This window comes from Drosophila pseudoobscura, chromosome X (assembly GCF_009870125.1).
Source record: "Drosophila pseudoobscura strain MV-25-SWS-2005 chromosome X, UCI_Dpse_MV25, whole genome shotgun sequence".
NCBI lineage: Eukaryota > Metazoa > Arthropoda > Insecta > Diptera > Drosophilidae > Drosophila > Drosophila pseudoobscura.
Window position 1 is genome coordinate 21,061,474 of NC_046683.1, and position 6,000 is coordinate 21,067,473.

General features: G+C 39.9%; 1 protein-coding gene across 4 annotated transcripts in view; it reads right to left on the reverse strand.

Moving 5' to 3' along the window:
- Positions 1-5,669, reverse strand: part of DIP-beta (Dpr-interacting protein beta) — a 48,496-nt gene extending 42,827 nt beyond the window's left edge. For all 4 annotated transcript variants that reach the window (XM_033383095.1, XM_033383093.1, XM_033383094.1 and 1 more), the window contains exon 1: positions 5,231-5,669. The gene's annotated coding sequence lies outside the window, so the exon portion shown is untranslated. The remainder of the gene's footprint in view (positions 1-5,230) is intronic.
- Between the last annotated feature and the right edge of the window lie 331 nt (positions 5,670-6,000).

Consider the following 6,000-nt stretch of genomic DNA (forward strand, 5'->3'; position numbering starts at 1 on the left):
TATGTATGTTTGTATTCGTCTGGATTGGTCGTTCATCTTTTTCTCTCTTTGGGTTTGTTGGGGCATATAAGGTGGGCTCTTCAATATTTATTAAAAAATGCATTCCCAAATACGCACTCACGCATACTCGGAATCACATTGAAAGGAAGACAATTGGCGGCACTACGCACAGTGGGACACAAGCTGAAAAACGGTGGCAAAAGTATTTTTCTGAGTGAGCGCTTCGAATAATTTGAAGCTTTCAGGAAATTCAAAAATTGTTAGTTTAGCAGATACGAGCATTCAAAGTTGACCATTTTTTTAGTGAGTAGCAATTTACTCAGTTTCTATGCACACTCAGCATCTTTATGGTAGGATACAAATGGGTATGCTATGAGTATCTTTTCAACACGATACCCAAAACGAGTTAAGGGGTATATTAGATTTGTGGTGAAAATGGATGTGTGTAACTTCCAGAAGGAATCGTTTCCGACCCCATAAAGTACATATATATAGCCGAGTCGATTGAGCCATGTCTGTCTATCTATCTTTCCGTTCCTATGAGCGCCTAGTTCTCAGAGACTATAAGTGCTAGAGCAACGACATTTGTATCCAGACTTTTTTGATATGTCACTGTCACAAGTTTATTTCAAAACTTCGCCACGCCTCTTCCGCCCACAAATCTCCACGGATGAAAATCTGTGGCAGCACAATTTTGAAGATACGAGAAAAATCCAAGTCGCACAATCAAAGGGAATGACCGTATCTACCTGATTGCCGAATCTGAATCAGATCGAATCATTATCATAACCCAAAGCAACGAATTAATTTGCAGTGGCTGCGCAGGGCCCGACGACACGTGCTGACTGAATTTCTGACTCTCTCGAACGCAATCTTTGTCGTTCAATGTTAGCGCCGTCTGCCGGAGGAGAGCCATACTGACCAAGAATCGGGTATAAATGTAGAGTTGCGGTCGCACCAGCAACTCACACCGCTCCCACTAATTGCATATTTTATTAGGTACATATATCCATTACACAGCCGTAAAAAGAAAAATGTTGGGCGCTGATCTGTGGGTCTGACTATGCGTAGCTCTGAAACTCAAATTTGACTACATCACCACGATTTTTAAATAACCCCAAGTAATAAATATGGAGGAAATATTTTTGAAAAATTCATCGGGCTCGCTCGAAACTCTTTACTCAGGGGTCTTTGGAGGTGCTAATTATGAATTTGAATTCAGTTCTCAAAAATTTAAAATGGTGGATTCAATATAGCCGAAAACATGTTATATTTTAAAAAAGAATCATTCTTCGAACTTGCTAAATGTTCATCTACACCTTTATCCTCTAAACCGATAAAATTAAACTTTTTATTTACGCCTCGAACCAAACCGACTTTTTCTGATAGATTTGGGGCTTTAAACTTGTTTAATGAACTATGATTTTTTTGTTTATGGTGTGTTCTTTTTAATTTGTAAAAAATTGAATTTTTATCATGTTTTTTCAGAGGCACCATTTTTACAGCTTACAAAAAAAAAACACCACAGTTCACTAACATTTTGTAAAGCCCCAAATCTGTCAAAAAAGTTTGGTTTGGTTGGAAGCGTAAATATGGTATTTAATACTGTTTTCAGCCACTACAGTGCACTGAACACAAGCAGGTACAGAAAAACAGTAAAACTTGAAGAATTTGGGCGGTAAATCTAGTGGGATTTATAGTACATGAATGTATAGTACATTTGAGTAGCTGTGTTATAAGAAATGTTCAATAAGAAAGAGAATGGTCTGTTAAACCGACCGTTCTTAAAAACAATATCTATTTTCAGGATCATTCAATTGTTGACCTATTTTTACGCTTTGACATCACTTTCAGAGCAACCCGATCTACCCCTGGTTATATTTTAATACTAACAGATTATAGGGATATACTAGATTTGTGGTGAAAGTGGATGTGTGTAACACCTATAAAATAAAGATATTCTTGATCAGCAAAAATTGCCGAGTCCGACGTTTTGTCCGCCATGTTTGACGCCTACTTTTCCCGGACCATAAGACAAAATTTTGTATCCAGATTCCTGGGATAACCCACTGTTAGGGGTGTATTTCAAGAATTCGCCCGCCCCCAGAAAGGATTAGATTTTGAAGACACGAGAAAACCGAAAACACAGAATCATAGGAACATCCAGATCTGGATCAGATCGAAACATTATTATTGCCAGAAGGAACAAAAGATATTGCAGTGGCATCCACGCGCTTACTCATTCTCTCTCTCTCTCTCTCTATCACACACACACTCTTCCTCGTGCAGTGTGCGAGATAGCAGAAAACATACGAACTGTATCAGGTATATGTAAATGTAGAGCCACAACACTTGCCGCGGCGCACAATGTTCCCGCTATTTTTTTAAATGTTCTTTGTACATTTTTTTACCAAAGCAAAGAGGCAAAACCTGAGCTATTGTGAGATTTTGCTTCTAGAGCGATTTAAGAGTCGCACCGTCGCAGACAAAACAACCAAAATAGCGGTAGCGCAGGTACATATGTATGTACAGTCAGCACAACATTTATTCGGACACTCGTCTATGTCAACTTTCTTTATAAATAACTTGAAAAGTATTTAAGTTTGACAAAAAATTTTTATTTCATTATGAACATGGATATTATTACTACTAATTTCAAAACTAAAAACAAAAAAAAACTTCTTTGGCGTATCAAAAAAAATTAAAAGTATCAAAAAAGCCACTTTTTTACGCACAACAATTATTCGGACACTTTATATTTTGTACGAAAAAAACTTATTGTCCCCAATTTTTTCTGATTTCAATATTTGGTGGGGCCGCCCTTAGCTTCAATAACAGCTTTTAGACGTCGGGGCATACTTTTTACCAAATGATTGGTTTCATTTGGATCAATTTTCTCCAATTTCGTCATCAGACCCGTTTTAAGGATTTCCTTGGAGGAAATTTTATGTTTCCTAATTTTTTTTTCTAGCAAATCCCAAACATGCTCTATGGCGTTCAGATCTGGTGACTACGGCGGCGTTTTTAACTGCTTGCACTGATACAACAGCCATTCTTGGACCAAAAACGAGGTATTTTTGGGGTCATTGTCTTGTTGAAACAAGAAATGCATCGCTTTAAGACCCAATTTTTCGACACTCGCCATTGAATTGTCAGTCAAAATTTTCTTGTAGATGTGTTTGTCCATCTTGGTCTCAATAAACACCATTTGCCCAGGTCCAGCTGCTGCTATACACCCCCAAACCATTACATTTCCACCGCCATGCTTGTATGCCATGTATAAGAAGAACGCAGAACAGAAATGATTCAACCAAAATTTAATAAAAAGAAATGAAAGTTTAGAATTTATGTATGTATAAAAATATGCACTAAAGGCTCTAGGCATAGTATAATCATTTTCCTTTCAAATGCAGTTTATTTCATGAAGATTCTTTATTCGATCACAAGTTATTCATTTAGCTAGCTGAAATGGCCGAATGTCCCACTGTGCAACGAGCGAATAAGTGAAAAATGTTATTTGATTAATTAATTTTCATTAAAAACACGACAAAATGCGACGCCAAATAGAGACGCGACGCGGGAGAGTGTGAAACACACACAGAAGGCGAAATGACGTGAAAGAACAGCCAGGATGAACAGATGCTACCGCTCCGGGTGCGGCTCTTGGTCCTGCTTCCACTCCTTCGTCCTGTCCTGTCCTGTCCTGTCAGTCTTGCTGTCATTTATAATTTTAATCTCGCTTTGCAGTTTAGGTTAAGTTTGGGCGATCGGGCAGGGCAGTCGAAAGCGGGTTAATGAGTGCTGCTCTAGGACTCTCGCTTAAAAATACATATTACGGAACGCGGCGCCAACTGCCAAATTGCATCGGCGAAGGCGCAGGAGCACAAGCCGGAGATGGAGACGGAGACGGCGGTCCCCATGTAATTAAACAATCGTGCATGCAGCGACGGTGAAGGTTTCACCTGGCCCTGGGCATGGCCAAGTTTTGCACACAAATTTCATGGCTAATAAATCACTTTTAATATTAATAAAATATAAATCACGGCCAGCTAAAAACTTGAAGCGGCTGGTCAGAAAGTCGGCCGAGTGGGGTGAAGGAGTCAAGGATGGCAACTGCAGTTTCATTTTTGGCGCCCTTTGTTAGGCGCAAGACGATGGTATAAAGTTTGAGTTTTCCTTAAAAAATTAATTTTAGAAGAACGTGTGTGAGGGGTGAAGGGATAGCTTACAAATTTGGGATGAACAGACTCTGAAGAGGTAAAAGAGTGGGGTAATCGAAGACAGTAGAGGATGAATGGGTGATGCAACGAACAACTAAGTGAATGCATGATGTCACAAAATAATTTAGTGAGTTCATGAATAATAACTTAAGAAATTACAAGGATACGAGCAACCGAAAAAATGTGAATACAAAATAAATCCACTAGACAACATGTGAATAACTTTACAAAAGCACCGCAAAGTTTGAATGATGCAGAGACAAAATTGCCGGAATGAATGGACAGAGTACGAATTTGAATACGGAGGAAATAAGGCATGCAATAGACAATGAATTTCATTACTAAAAGGTAGGCAGTCAAGGATTGATTCAAATACTACAAGAATTTTCTATGAAATGGCTAAGCACAGAAATGGAAAATACTAAGGTTAAGGTCCTTGAACAGGATAATCAGGTGAATGTAGAAATGAATGACTGAATACACGAACAGGCAATGGCCTAAGTAAATGAACACACAAAAGTCTGATGAAAGTAAAATATTCCAATCAATCGAATACAGTCCGACGTTTTAAAATAGTGAATATTAATTAGAAACACACACTCACAAGCAAGCTACAGTGAAATACAAGTGGTTGTGTAAATGATTGTGACATAGAATAATCATACTCGTATGTACACATAAGTACATATGTACATATGTATTTAAATTTGCGGTTGGAGCTATGACAAAAAGAATGTACAGTGTACATAAGTGATCGAAAAAGGAGTGCTGATGAAAATTCACACAATCCATAATGCGTTACATGAACGAGCAAATTAGTGAGACTAAGGGTCGACACTGGCGGAAGACTTGAGGATTCCAAAGAACCAGAGGACCGCAGCGAGGTCGTGGTTTTGGCCTGCGATAATTTTCTTCCCCGGAAAGCTGAAGTCCTTGCGAAACACTCCAAACACTCACGGGGAACTCAAAGGAAGAATCTTAAGCTTTAAATTTTGATAGATTGTGATTACCTGTGCCGGTTCACAAGCCGATTCCAAACACCTGCCAGCACTCGAAAAAAATATGCAAAAACAAACAAGGTTTTTCAAAAACACTTTTCAAACCAAATCGGCAATATATACATAAAATACTCGCAACTTTGAGATATGGAATTCTCTTTATTTAGTTTTACTTGAAGTGGTTTGCACTTTTTTAAATTAATCTTTTCTTGATTTGGTTGTTTTGTTTTGATTTGATTTGATTGGACTTGATTCGATTCGCTTTGTGCGACTTGCGTTTTTCTGCGGCCGTTGGAAAACTGTTTTCAAAATGATTTTGTAACGGTAAGCGGGGAACCCGATTCAGAGTTGGGATTGGGAGCTGAGTTCTGAGTTCTGAGGACTGAACCAAACCGACGCGCTAGGAAGTTGCCCGAGCACTGAACCTGTCGCGCCAAGCTCTGCTCGCATTGGACCGACCTTACACAACGCGCTCGTAATTCGGCTACTCTGCTCGGCCTGTCCCGTTATTTCCTGTCCTGTCCCCACGCGCGACGAAGTCGCTGCCATTCGGAGCGAAGCGGAGCAAGCGAAGTCAGACGAAGCCGAAGCCAGACGAAGCTCACAGCACTCGCTGGCAGTTCGGCCAAGTCCTCCTCGGCATTCGGGCTGCCCGAGCTAGCGGCTCAGTGGGAGTGGGCTTCAGTCCTTTGGCAACATGTTGCCAGCATCTTACTCTCGAGCAGATTGCTTACCTGTCTCGTAGCTGTTGCGCTGTCCCTGGCCATCTTCGAAGTGTGCAC